The sequence below is a fragment of the Buteo buteo genome, chromosome 3 (assembly GCF_964188355.1).
Source record: "Buteo buteo chromosome 3, bButBut1.hap1.1, whole genome shotgun sequence".
NCBI classification, from domain to species: domain Eukaryota; kingdom Metazoa; phylum Chordata; class Aves; order Accipitriformes; family Accipitridae; genus Buteo; species Buteo buteo.
Genome location: NC_134173.1, coordinates 65,538,055 through 65,552,569, shown reverse-complemented (window position 1 = coordinate 65,552,569; position 14,515 = coordinate 65,538,055). Strand labels below are relative to the sequence as shown.

At 49.4% G+C, this 14,515-nt stretch overlaps 1 protein-coding gene across 2 annotated transcripts in view; it reads right to left on the bottom strand.

Moving 5' to 3' along the window:
• The window catches only part of ZHX2 (zinc fingers and homeoboxes 2), a 78,922-nt gene extending 66,619 nt beyond the window's left edge, over positions 1-12,303 (bottom strand). Inside the window, exon 1 of one of the 2 annotated variants that reach the window (XR_012649886.1) lies at positions 12,017-12,303. The gene's annotated coding sequence lies outside the window, so the exon portion shown is untranslated. The remainder of the gene's footprint in view (positions 1-12,016) is intronic. The other variant, XM_075023889.1, reaches the window with a different exon arrangement.
• Between the last annotated feature and the right edge of the window lie 2,212 nt (positions 12,304-14,515).

Genomic DNA, 14,515 nt, shown 5'->3' with positions numbered 1-14,515 from the left:
TCATTTGTATGTGGGTCTATCAATCTCAGCACTACATTTTTTTTAATTTGTTGGGTAACGTCTGTCACATTTGACAGAGGTGAAAATCTTGAAGACAGTAACTTCCTACCGGTCTCATGAAAGCAGACAGGGTGCAGAGGAGAAATCCCCATCACTGGTGCCATGAAGTGGAGAGGGGGGTTAGTCTGACCCCTCTCCCAGTGCACGCAGGAATTCAATCTCACGAGTCAAATGTGCTGGAAAGCAGTTTGCGTCAGTCCTGCTGGCCCCAGGAATAATTAGCTTCCTGGATTTCAGCTCACATCACATCTGGCTTGTCACAGATGAAGCTTTTTCTGCTCAACCAACTGATAGGGGTCTGCACAAAAAGCAAGGATTGGTAGCAGAAAGACTCCCTGAAGATCCCCAGGTGGATAGGGACAGCACAGACCCATCTTCTTCAACGGCAAGCTCATGAACTGAGTGGGGTTTGGATGCAATCTGAGTTATCTCCCTTTTATGTAAGTGTCCTTAGCACAGAGTGCAAAAGTTTGCACTTCATCTGTTCAGGCTGTGATGCTCAGAGCTGGCAGTCAAGAGCCTTGCATTCATCGGGAAGAAGAAAAGAAAAGCTTAATTTCAAAGTTACAGTCTTAATTCCACCCTCCAAACCAGAGGTGTTAAGTAGTGCAGGAGTCAAAGGCGATGCAGCTTTGGGCCCTTTGTTAAATAATTAACTATGATTTGCCTAATCTATCTGCAGGTATTCACTGAAGAGACAAAAAACTTCTCTATCAACACCCTACTCTCACCTAAACAGTGGGCTTCCAACAAGCGCCTCCTGGGGTGATCCTCTTTTAGTTTTTAACAAAACCAGTCCTTGGCTTTGCTTGCCTTCAAACAAGACTCTGCCTGCTTACTTTCAATGCAGATCAAAGGTGACCTTAATAGATCCTCAGTGTATTAAGACCTATAAAATAAGTTTATGTTAAATTTTATGTTAAATAAAGTAATTATTTTATTCTGTAATTTGATTAAAAACTATCATTTGCCAAACATGCCTTGGGAAAAAAAATCACTACTTGGACTTAGTAATAAAGTACATAATTAGCAATGAATGTACAGTGCTTCCTTTTAAAACCCATAGCATGTAACATTCCTTCATGCTTTAAGTGGGGAGAATCTTAAAGTCGTTATAAACTTTGATTTAAAGACTTTAATACCTTGAACTATTTAAATTACATTAAGGATGAAACTTCACGTATGAAGAACGCTGCCAAACACAGATAGGCATTGGGCTGTTCCTCACCCTCATACCATCTATTTTACATAATTTAAGAACAGGTATTTTAAAACCGCAGACAAGTACAAAAAAAGTTTAATGACCAAAAAAAGCTATCCAACCTCAAATGTTTCTTCATCAGCTTCCTATTAGCTGCCCGTTTCATTTAAAAAAAGAAGGGGGAAAAAAGTAGTAAGATTCTTGATATTTTTCCTCCCCCTCTAGCTACATTGTAAAAGTTTCAGTACTAAGTGTGTGTTAAACTTGCTGCTTCCAACTTTTTGAGCACTTTTTACTGATTTTAAAACACAGCAAAGGGACAAGGGCCATTCACGTGCTAGCCAAAAATTAATCAAGCTGCAACCCAACCAAGCCAAGTGGCTACAGCGAAAGGTGGAGAATGTTTCAAGATGAGTATCCGTAGGTTGTAGAAGACCAATAATAAAGTGTGGCAAACCACAGTCTTTCTCCGCTGCTGTGCAGACCCGCAATCACAAATTTGAGCAGAAGAAGGGTCTCCTGGCTGATCTGTGCCAGAAGCTTGGTGCGGGAACTCTTCTGGAGGATGCTATGGCAGTGCCTAGATGCACAAACCAAACCCAACGTGACAGTAGCCTTGCGACACACAGTAGCAGCCTCCACCCTGAGATTCAGTAAAAAGGTCAGGACAAGAATGAGAAGGAACAAAGAAAAACCCCTTCTACACAGGCACAAACAAAATACAGGCAGATTGAAAAATAAAATAACAAAAGCACGCTAGAGGAAAACATGAGCCAGTCTGAGTGGTCCTGCGAGAGCTGCACCTACTGCGGGGTACTGCTTGTGCCAGGGAGAGGCAAATAGGAAAGGATGAATCAAGACCAAGGCAGCTAACTGAAAAATATGATCAAATTCCAACCTTGGCTGCAGAAATCGATACAGAGAGGAGGCTCAGGTACGAATTCAGCTTTCCTGTGCAAATACACCCTCTCCAAAACGCAGCAAGCTACACCTCACACCGTTGCACACAAAACATCTAAAAGAAAAGTTAAAAGCATGGCAGAGATCAGAGGGTAATCCCCATCCCCTCTTGCTGCCCGCTACCTTCTGTAAGTAAAGCAGCCTGCAAACAGCCACAAATCCTTTGCCATACAGTACGGCATACTGTTTACATCACCACCAATTTTGTGAGGCAGCAATGCTAATGTTAAATACCCAATATCCTCCCTGCAAAGTACCTCGCACACTTTTCAGGGGGTGCTTCACATTTAATAGCACATTTCAAAGCAGGTCTCTCACTTCATCAAGCACCACAAAAGCTCTTTCCCCGATGGAGCCTTCCCTTCCCTGTGAGCCCCCTGCCACAGCAGGCTCCTTGCTGGGATGCGGATGGAGCCCTTGGAAGTGATGGCAGGGTGGGAACAGGCAGGTGGGGGAAGAGGGAAGGAAGAGGGTACCGCAAAGACATTGAAAATGCAAAACACGCGCTCAACAACATACTTCCTTCTAAACTGGGCACAGGGTGCAGACAGGGGCTTGTGGCTTTTTTTTTTGTAAAAAAAAAAACACAACCAAAAACCAAAACATGTTTAAATCCCCTTGACATTTTGTGGGAGAGGTGCAGAGGGCCCAGCAGGGAACTGGGACCAGCTGGTGAGGGTTGTGCTGGTGCCTGGTCACCCCCCGCACCCCAGAGTTGCAGACCCGAGGCTGAAAGCATCTGCTCTTGAGCTCTTCGCGAGGAAAACAAGACGGTCCGCCACTCGCCAAAAAGCAAGAGCAGAGCAAACAAAAAGGAGTTCAGATTTCAGGAGATTAACTTTAAATCCACCGACTCGGCACTCTGATCTGCTGCTGAAGAGACGGGGCTGGAGCTAAGATCATCCCTATGTACGAGCTCTTTTCAGCATAAATAATATCCTGTGACACTCCTCTCCCGGCTCAGACACGCACCAAGTGTTCACACGGTCTCCTGGACCATCACATAGAGGGTAAACATGTAAATATAAGGTAAAACATGAAAATAAGGTACTTATAGATAAGATCCAGGATAACAGGACAAGCAAACAGAATTTAGGCACTTCAAGTATATTTAGGCTTGAAAGCAAAATACTTTAGAGAGCTAACATTTTTTTCCTGTATCTGATTAACTGTGGATTTTGAAACTTGTGTTCGCCTTGAGCAGTATTTCCCAAACCACCTCATCCCCTCGACATAAGCACAAGGCACACAGACGAGATGCCGGCAGATACGCAGATGGCCGTCCCATAAAAACTGTTTTAGCAACAGCAAAATTGTGAGGATGCTCTAACCGTAAAGAAAGATAAGATACCAGGTTAAGAGCAGTTAAGAAAACAGTTCCCTCCAAACACATCGTTCTTCCTCGTCACTCCAATTGCTTTAAAGCACACATGGACTCTATTCCTTCCTTATGCCAGAGGATCCCAGACAGAGAGAAGTAAAGGCTTTCGAAGGCAGCAGTCGTCTGAATTTACTCATCACCATTTGTACCTGGAAACTTCCTACCCGTAGCACTTGGGCAAAATCCTGCAGGTCCTCAGCAGCCACCAGCCCCGGCACGCAGCAGCCTGGCATAGCTGCACCAGGGACTCTGCCACGTTTGCCAGCTCTCCCGCACAGCATCCCCAGGTACCGCCCTGGTTCAAAAACCCGACACGAGGCTTTTTCAGCATCTTATCACTGCTGGCTTCTCAAAGAAAATTAAACCTGACCCTCAAAACAGTAATACAGTGGAGCTGGTGTCTTCCCAGCAAGATGCTTGTACCTGAGCACAGGTTGGGGAGACCTGTGCCTTAGGTCAAAGCCCAGGTAAAAGGGCTTCTGGCTCTCAAAAAAACCTGGCTGCCCAGTCCTGAGAGAAGAGGAACAGATCCCAAAAATCTGCAACCGCGAGGTCACTCCTCCTGGTACCGACCATTACATGACAGTAATGAAAAGCAGTATCATAACTGTGACAGGCTGCAAGAGATGCCATGGGGATGCCAGACGGTGACAAGGAAATAAAGGAGTGATAAAGGACTCCAACCACCTTTGGCTGAGCAAAAGGAGGGCGTTAGCGCAGTGGTCCCACAGATGGGAGCAACAACAGCCAGGTGGACACCCACCCAGGCGACCAAGTGCTCTCCCCAGGAAGGAGCCGAGCATTCAACCAACTTCCTCGCCTTTCAATCACGTGAAAATAAATAGGTCGGACCCAACGCTGCTCTTCTCAGAAGACTGAGAAGGGGAATCTCTTTGGAAAAATGCAGGAAAAAATCAGCTTCAGGGGGGACTGTGCTCGGGATAATCCCATCTCCCACAATTTTCAAGGAAACTGTACCAAAGTCCAGAAGACAACAAGCACCAAAGCCTGTAACAGCAGCGTGCTCCCAGCATATCATTTAAATAAATCAGTTTCTGGAGAGACAAAAGACAAGGAAAAACTCCCTGCAGTGCCTGACAGTTTGTGCTGAACAGGATCCCGAAAAAAAAAACCCACAGCAAAACATATTTGCTTTAGAGGTGGGAGGCAGAAAGAGAGGCGAGGAAGGCATCTCCTCAAAAAGACTTCAGGCCAGAACGATCAGGACTTTCCTTTATTTCGTGTGAGAGTGAATCAGCAGTGCTCTGCCAGCCCGGCAGCAAAGCTTGGAGATGCCGGTGCTGTCTGCTTCGTACTGGCTTCCCCAGCATGAGAGGATGCAAAACCTCCCCACATCACTTCCCAGGGCCTCCGTCCCGGCACTCTTTGAAACCCAACAAAACTTACTACCTCCAAATGTTTACTCTTGGATTTTCTTCTTGCAAATAAGATTTAAAAAAAGAGCAAGTATTTTCCTACTTCTGCTATCTGAGTGAAGTGTAACATAAAGTAACTGAAACTAATAAGCATGAAATTAGGTTTCAGAGATATTAAAAAAAAAAAAGTCCAAAGCTGGGAGAGTGAGAAAAAGGAACACATACACTGGAGGCAAGGGAAGGGGCACAGAGTTCTTGAGAAATACTGGTACTTTATTAAACCCCTCTGAGGGTGCCTTTAGCAGCAGCTTAGAACCTGCTTTTTTTTTGGGTGCTTTTTAAAAAATAACAACAAACAACAAGATTCTGCTTAAAAAGAAAGGAAACACATTTTTCCCTATACAGCTTTGCTCACAGGACTTCTTCCTCCAGTCATCAGACTGGACAAGAGGTTAAATAACCCTGAACTTGAGGCTTCCTTAGTTATGGTCATTGACTCAAAACAAGCGAGAAAATCTCTTTCCTTTTTTTTTTTTTTTTTTTTTAAGCTCCAGCAAGTGAAATATGCAGTTTTTAAACTTACTAGAAAATTGTGGGAATAACAGACAATTAATGACAAAAGAGAAGCCAAAATCGACAGGTAGTATGAGGTTGCAACTTCAAAAAAAAATTTAGTATTTAAGAGGGCAAATAAGGTCAGGACAGGAAGAACGGCAAAAAAAGAAGGAAGAAAAACTAAGATTTGAGGTCTGTGATGGGGCACGGAAACCAGTGCGAGAAGTTCCCGTCCCACCCCTCCCACAGCTCGCATGAAGTTAATTGTCCCCTCTGTTGGTGCCAACTGGGACCACACTGTAAATCACATCACCGAAATGCTGCAAGTTAAAAAATAACACTAAAAATATCTATGTATCTATATCTCTCTCCCTTAGGAAAGGAGGGAGCGAAGCAGAGGGTTGCTTCTCACCAAGACTGTTTCTGTGCAAACCCACAGCTACAGGGACAGCGAGTGGAGTAACACAAGGGAAATAACTTAGTTTTTCAGCTTTGTTATATTTTTCCAGGACAGAAGATGAATTTCAGGCTGTGGAGGAGTCTCCCAAGTGAACTGAACTATGCCGCGGTCAGATAACACCGGTCGGGAGGAAAGTCCACGATGTGCATAGAGGCACTTGTGTTTGGGCCAGGACGTGCCCCACTCCTGTGGCCCAGACCCTCCAACGCCTGCTCCTGCAGGGAGCACTGGGCTTAACTCGAGCAGCAAAAGGGTTCCCCAGAGAGGAGCGTTGATGTGCAGACGTCAAGAGCTGAACAAGCACACAACAACAGACATCTCTGCATGGGAACGTCTCATGTCAGGCCTGTACCACTAATGCTTACCACGCAGTTCCATCAGCCCAGGGCAGGACATGTCACTGATGCAGCTGTCCTGGCAAAACCTGTGAGCAGAAAGGCTGTTACACCAGCAAAGGGGCATTTTTTGCTAACGCCACTTATCAAATTCATTGCGCGGGGTCGGAAGGATAAAGCCACAACCAGCAAATTCACCCAAGGAGCCAAGTTCTTGGCGTGGTTGTGCGACACTGACCCTACCAAAGCACTCGTGCACCCCTAGGCTCTGGGTACCTTGTGTAATGAGGTATTAAATAGTCTGAAATACATACATGCTCACTTTTTACCAAGGCCTGTAGTGATCGGGCAAGGGGCAATGGTTTTAAACTGAAAGAGCGTAGGTTTAGATTGGACATAGGAAGAAACTTTTTACAATGAAGGCGGTGAGACCCTGCAACAGGTTGCCCAGCAAAGCTGTGGATGCTCCATCATTAGCAGTGTTCAAGGTCAGGCTGGACATGGCTTTGAGCAACCTGAACTAGCACAAGGTGTCCCTGCCCATCTCAGAGGATGTTGGACGAGATGACCTTTAAGGGTCCCTTTCACCCCAAACCCTTCTATGGTTCTATGATCCTATGGATGCTGGGGCTGCCCTTCCAGCCAGAGCCCCGGCGGTGGGCAGCCAGCAGGCTTCCCCCGGCTGCGAGATGAAGGGCAGCACGAGATGGAGAAGACCTACATCACTTCAGAGCTTGTGAACGGTGTAGATGGCAACTGAGCCCAAGGGTGAGCCTGGACCATGGCCCTGCTTAACCTGTAGTCTATGGGGGAGAGGGACGGTGGTGATCTGCAAATTCCTCCCAAAATGTCTGCAAAAGTTAATTGGAGAGGCAAGCAAGTGGTGAGCAGGCTTCGCTCTGCTAGATCAGATCCCTGCTGGAAAGTCTGCCCAGGGGCCACAACCTGGAGAAGATAAAACCTGTAGATGTAGGTGGGGAGGCTCGCCGCCGGAGGGACATTGAATTCCTCACATACGCCCTGGTTCACCACCCGGCATGTACCCTGTGCACCGGGCCGATTCGCGAAAGGTTGTCACAACTCGCTGAAATCCCCCCTGGCCCACCTCCCAACACGCAATTTCTAACCACGCAGGCGTTACAGATCACCTTCTTCCCCATTCGCTTCCCGACCCTTCCTCCCTTCTCCGTCAGCCCTCCAGATGGCAAACGCTCCCCTCTGCCAAGCACCAACACGAGCCTTCCCACCACCAGCCCCGCTCAGGACATCGCCCGCCGCAGGCAGCTCGGGCACGTGCTGTCTCATCCATGAATTCAAAGGGATGTTGCATCATAACCCATGTCCTCAGCTACCAGAATAATCCCCCCCCAGGAGGACTTTTAAAAAGTCCCCTCCTGGTTACGAATGCCAAAACCTCCTCTGCCTGCCTGTGTCGTTCTCCCTCTGCTTGCTAACAAGAAACAGCCATCTGAGGCTTTGTCAGTGCTAAATACACAAAATCATTTCAGACATTCCCTCAGTTTCACCGGATCTCCCAGTTTCACCAGCAGACTCACAATACTGGCCATTTTACGTAAACGCAGCTTATGGAAAATTCAGTTTTCACGTTAGAAACAGGTTTTGGGTCTCACAGTTCTGAGGAAAGCTTGCCAAGTGCATCATCTTATATCCAAACCCACAGCATTTCTTGAAACAACCCCAAGCGCGTCTTTTTTAAAACAAAGCAATCAATCAAACAACCCTTCTGACTTGCAAAGGCATGGCAGTTTTGGGGAGGGAGGGCTGGATTGGCGACTTCTGAACTGCCTCGGGATGGCAAGGCTGGAACTGAGCTCTATTCCCTTCATCTTCCAAGGGGCCCAATTCACTTCGTTCCCATCTTGCTACACCTTTGTAAACCAAACTCTCAAATACTACCCTGTATGAAGAGTATTTGCAACATTCTGGAAATCAACAGCTCTTCTGGCTTTTTCAGAAAACAAACAAACTTACTGCTACCCTGGGACTGAATTGTTATCATGACACCCAGTAAACTTCAGACCTACCTATTTTTGAAGGGTTGATAAACTAACACCACAAGTATTAGTTCCAGTTGATGTGACACATGTAAACACGCCTTGACAGAAGACCAGCAATTACTTTAATGGCTTTAAGTTAAAGCCTTTATAGATTATTTTAATGCCTACTTTTGTTTATTACTTACTTTCAATATGAACAGATATCATCATGCAGATGTGCACGTTACAGCCTTCAGACTGCAGTAACTTTTAGGGAAAGAACACACTTGCTGAATTATGCTCACACTTGCCAGAAAGTCAAAACTACAAATACACTCTCTCCACACAAAAAGCAAATGCAGATTTACTGCAACCTGACAGCCATGCTAAAATCTCAGGGAGTTCACTTGTGACACTGTTTCTAAACAAATTCTAATCGAAATACCATTTTGATTTATTTTCAGTGGATGTTTACATTCCTTAAGTGGGCACACAGGAAAACAATTTAGACATGGGTCAAAACACCCAATCAGAAGAGACTCCAAACAATATTGCTGAGGATCATCTGAGTTAGAACAAAGCTAAAAGGAATAAAACCCGAAGATGTTGCACATGCAAAGATAGTGATGTCATGCCTGGCATTAAAATCTTCATCTTGCATGAGGATGAGCAAAACCTGCTGTGTTCTCATTCCAGCCTGCAGCAGTTTGATACGGGTTTGAAAATGTAAAAAGCAGCAAGTAACTTTGCTATATTTAATGTTAGCTTTCTTTTTTGGATGTTTAATAAAAACACAATAAAACTCCCCCCACCCAACAAAAAAGAACCAAAATGTGACATTGCCAATTTGGGCTGTCTCATATAATGGATTATTGATTTTACAGACAGTGTCTAGAAATTGTTGATTGTAACTAGAGTAAAAAGGGGAAAAAAAAGTGGTACTTTGAGAGAAAGCAGTTGGAAGGAGCGTGCTTCTTTCAAACAGCAATGACAGAGATGTCTCATGGGACAAAACTGTGACAGGAAAACTTTTGGGGTGGGAAAGCAGGAAAAATGTCATTTTATGAAGGTGAGTAATCACATGGACTTTGGGCTGGTAACTGAGCTATACACATCTATAAGCACTTTCTGGCACTGAGCTCTTCACAGGTACAAGAAGAGAGGACGAACACGGGAGAGCTCTTGGCCATTCATTTCTGCAGAAGCCTCTAAGTGGATAAACACGCACATGACTGCTGAAGTAAAATAAGGACCAGCCAACAACTTAAAAAATGCATGGGGTTTTTAGCATTTATATTCTTCCCGATTGCTGGCCAGTACCTTGGTTTCCCTGACCCGGATATCAATTTGCAATTCTGTGTTTCAAAGAGCTGCTGAGTTCATACAACAGACTGAAGCCAAATCTACATTAGAAAGGCTTTGCTGGGACAAGAATATATTACACTGGCAAAGCACTTCGGTCACAGATACCTCTTAAACAACAAAATTAGTCCTCTACTGGTCTAATAAAACCACAGCAGCACACAGCAGTGTTACTTCACATGCCATTTCCCTGTAAGACAACATGCCAGAGGTTTCTGCTAGAGATATCAGACCCCTGGTAGTCACACCTGCACCTGCACAACTATCCCAGCCCCAGCCAGGAGGGACAAACCCTGCACAAAGTTTAATCTCTAGGGTTTTTTTTAAAAAAGACAACTCATTGACCAGCTACATGTGGATTATTTGTAGGTAAGCTAGATGACGAAGCAGAGAGCTGCAATGATTTGCCATCATTTGCTGTAAAAGAATTATGTTGAGGCATTTGACATTTTAGTTCTGAGCCCCAACTTGGAAAGGGTTTTTTTTTGTGTGTGTTGGGATGACTACCATTGTTCCACTAAAGGACATACCAAAATCCCTTCCTGAACTGGGATCTTGACACCTGTGGGACAAAAAAAAAAAACAAATAGGAAAGACCAGTTCTGCCTAGCTGACAGCCTTACACTGCGACCCCGGCACTGCCGAGGGAGATCCCCGGAGCTGCCAGAGGTGCAGCTTTGCGAGGCACCGCACACTCCGGCACCCTCGCCTGCTGCTCCCCGCACTGCCGCCTCGGGACCCAGCTGGCAGGAGGTGCTGACGCCCAGCAATCCTGACCACCAAGTCATCTTCCTACCCAGCACAAGTCCTCCTCTTCCCTCCCATTCCTACGTCTTCGGATGCTTTTCTCCCTTTTGCTCTCCACCTTCCAACCCAAAAGTTTTGCTGAGCTGCCCTGCATGGCAGAGCCCTCGCAAGCTCCTGGGGTTTAAAAGGAGCACCTGACCTGAGAGGATGGGGAGCCTCCACCCGGAGAGGTGCCTGGGCAGCCCAACGGGGGACGAAATCAGGGCCATGTCCCCCCGCCAGGCTGTCTCCCTCAGGAGGGATTCCCAGGCGCAAAGCGAACAAAAGGGCTCAGGAAAGAGCCGGGCAGAGGGATACCCCAAAGTCAGGCAGGCACATCCCAACTCCACTTCCAAGTTTTATTCCTAGCAAAGAAGGGAGAAAAAAATCTGTGTCTTTTGCTGTCTCCCTCATCCCAGAGGGAGAGAGACCAGGGGGGGAAAGAAAGGAGACAGTTGTGTGACTGCTTTGGAAACCAGCTAAAACAAAAGGGAAAGTCACCCCTCCTAAAAAAAAAAAAAAAAAAAAAAAAAAAAAAGCAGCGGGTGCACCGTACCGAAGGCCGAGTTTCCCCAAATCTCCCCATCCCGGGATAAATGAAAATGCCACAGGAAGGCAGCGACTTTCGCAGAGGCTGAAGGAGGGATGGAGCGGAGCGCCCGGCTCTGCCCCGCCGCGGTCCCGGCTCGGGGCCGCCCGCTCCGCCCCGCCGCTCTCCGCACTTACCGGCAGCGGCGGGGCAGGAGGCAGCGACCCCCGCGCCACGGGGGAGCTGACAAGGGGGGGGGGGGGGAGGCAGGGGAGGGGGAAAAAAAAAAAAATTAATCAAAAATTAAACCAGAAGAAACCGCTGCCAAGTCCGGCCGCGGGCGCGGAGCCACGCGTGGCGGCGGCGCCGGGGCCCCTCCTGCGCCTGCAGCACCCCCGGGGCGGCTTTCCCCCCCCCCCCCGCCCGTGGAAGCCAGCGGTTCCTTTTTAAAGACCGCACTGACAAAATCGCCCTGCTCGCCTCTACGTAACGCCCTGTCGAAAGCGGACGCCATATTTTGTGTTGCTGATGTCGACACAGACAAACGTAGACATGTTTTTTTCCTCCCCCCCCCCCCCGCCGTTCCCCCTCCTCCTCCTGCCTTGCCCCTTCACCCAAACTTGCGATCGGGAGGCGGCGGGGAGCGGGGAAGAGGACGGGGGGGGGGGGGGGGGGAAGGAAGCTGCATGGCGAAAAATTAAAAATATAGCTACCAAAATTAAGAGCCCCCCCCCCCCGCCAACAACCCTCCCCGCTCCCCCCCCCACCCCCCGCCGGCGGTCTCCCCCGTCCCCCCTCCTCCCGGCCCCCGCCGGAGTCCCGGGAACCGGACAGTTTTTGCGGGAGGAAAAGTTGGGTGCGAGCGGCCGGGGCTGGAGCGCCGGCGAGTGCATGTGTGCGGGGGGGGGGGGGGGGGGGGAAGGGGGGGCGGCCGGTCAGCCCTGCGCCGCCGCCGTGGGGGGGGGTGGTGGTGGTAGTGGGGGGGGGGGGGAACCCGCCTGGGAAGTTTCCTACCTGCGCCCAGGGCGGCGGCACCGACTGTCCCGGGCGGAGCGGCACCGGGGCTCCGCGCGCCAGCTCCGCGCGCCGCCGCGGCAGCCCGCGGCCGCGGGACCCCGCGCCCCCCGCCCCCCGCCCCCGCGCCGGCCCGCGGGGAAACACGCGCGCACCGCCACGCGCGCACGCACGCACACGCCGCCCCGGCCCCGCCGCGCAAAAAAAAAAAAAAAAAAAAAAAAAAAAAGGGGGGGGAGGAAAAAAAAAAAAAGAAAAAAAAAGGAAAAAAAAAAAAAAGAGCCCTCGATCGGTGGGGATCTACGCCAAAACCCACATGATCTCTGACGTCAGCGTGCGTATTTGCATACGATACCACCGCCGGCGCGGCCGCCGGGGTCCCTCGGCGCGGCGGAAAGTTGCGAGCGGGGCCGTGGCCCCCCCCCGTCCCCCCGCCCGTCCCCGGCCGCTCCTCCTCCGGCTCAGCCCCACGAATTTTCCACGCACCCCCCCCCCGCCCCGAGCGGTGCGCGCGTGGGCTTCGCCGAGCGCTCCGCAGCCCATGGGGTGGCACGACCGGGCGCTCCGCCGCGCCCCCCCGTCCCGCTCCACGGGCGGAACCGCACGGACCCCCCCCCCCCCGTCCCGCGATCCTCCGGGCGCAGCCGGGGCTCGCAAGCGGGGGCAGCCCCCCTGCTCCCCCCCACGGCCCCGGGCGGTGCGAGCGGTGGCGGGGTGTGGGGGGGTGCGGACCCTTGGTACAGGGGCCGGGGGTGAGGAGCCTCGGTCCAGGATGGCGTGGGCTGGACCTCCCCGTGTGGGGATGGGAGAGGCTGGACCCTCGGTGGTGGGGGACGGGACCCCCATCGTAGCGTGGCGGGGATGGCCCCCCTGCTATAGAGCCGGCGGGGGCCGGACCCCCGGTGGAGGGCCGGCGGGCTTAGACCCCCGGTGGAGGGCCGGCGGGGTTAGACCCCCGTTGCAGGGAGGGCGGGGGCTGGGCCCCCGCTATAGGTTCGGCGACGGGATGCTGAGGGGCTGGCTGAGGCTGTGCCGCTGCCCTGAGGCTGCCCCTCCGCAGCGGGGCCGGTTACCTGGGGAGGTGGGAGGCATTTCTTCATCCTCGGCTCGCCATGGAGGTTCTGCCAGCCACCCGAATTTTGGGTGGGCTTCAGGCGACGGTTGTTTATTGCTTTGCAGGAGGTGGTGTGTATCTCCAAGGGATGCTGCAATCTCTGCTCCTCTGCTGCATCGCAGGAATCCTTTCCCCCATTTAAAACTGTCGTTGAACTCTCGTGCCTCTTTGCCTTTCTGCCAAAGAGATGTAGACAGATAGGACCCAGGCTATTTTTCTGTTTACTTCAATGAATTAATTAAAAGAAATAATTTCCCGATAGTATCTCGCTACTAGATAGCAGATCTTCCAACAAGTCTAGGCTAATAGGACTTACGAGTAGCATAATCTCACTGTAACTTCAGGGGTGTGCTATCTACCATGCGGTATCTTGGACTAGGTCGCACTAAATTAATATTTCAATTGTACACCTAAACCTCCAAAGGCTTTGAATCTCCACTTGCTTGGGCTCTCGCCCTGCCCCGTGTCACCAGCGTCGTGGCACGCAGGGTCAGAGCCGGGCTGCAGTCCTCAACCCACCCGAGTAACTTCCTTGGGCAAAATTTTGTTTCCCTTCCCCGTGCAGGGCCAGGGACTGGCTTGTATGAGAGTGTCAGAAGAGGAGCTCTAAGTTATTGCAACTGAATAATCATGGAAGAACGTAAATATGTCAAAGCAGTGTCAAGAGATTTCTTTGCAGGGATACCCTTATCTGAGTAGGCGTGTTTTTGACTGCCTGATTGAGTACAGTCTCTGCGAGTATTTGATAACAGAATGGATTCCTTCCTCTCTGTCGCCGGCTCTGAGATTTCTGCTAACTTTTCCGCTTCTTTCTAGATCAAAGCTGTTAGGAAGGGACAAGCATGGGCATCCTCTCCGCACTTGCTGGGGGCACCGCAGATGACCATTAGAGCTTGCTGATGCTCCTTGAACTCTGGTTTTCCTCCCTGGAGGTTTGGTTGGTTTGTTTTTTTTAAATGGAAATTCTGCTTTCTTATAAAAACTACTGAATATATTTTGTTTAACTCTTCAGTAGCTCAGTAGCTGTTCAGACCTGGAAATGTTTCTGAATTTTGAATGCCTGGGGGAAAAAAAAAAAAAAGAGCTACTTTAGGGGGCAAAAAATTCTCCCCCCCCAGGATACACTTTTTTTCCTACTGTCTCAAATTCCTTTTCTATGATTTGGAAAAAAAGAAAAGCCAAAGTGTTTTAATAAGACTACTACACTCATGAATATAAAATATTCTTGAAAGGGCAGATCAGTGGAAAAGCAGGTGAAAAATCATCTGCTTGCTCTTGCCCTAATTAACACTTACTTGAAGGCCTCTTTAACTTTTTTTTTTGCACTGCCAAATGCAAAAGGATCTTTGATTGATTGGGTGATACGACAGCTAATGCTGCCTTTC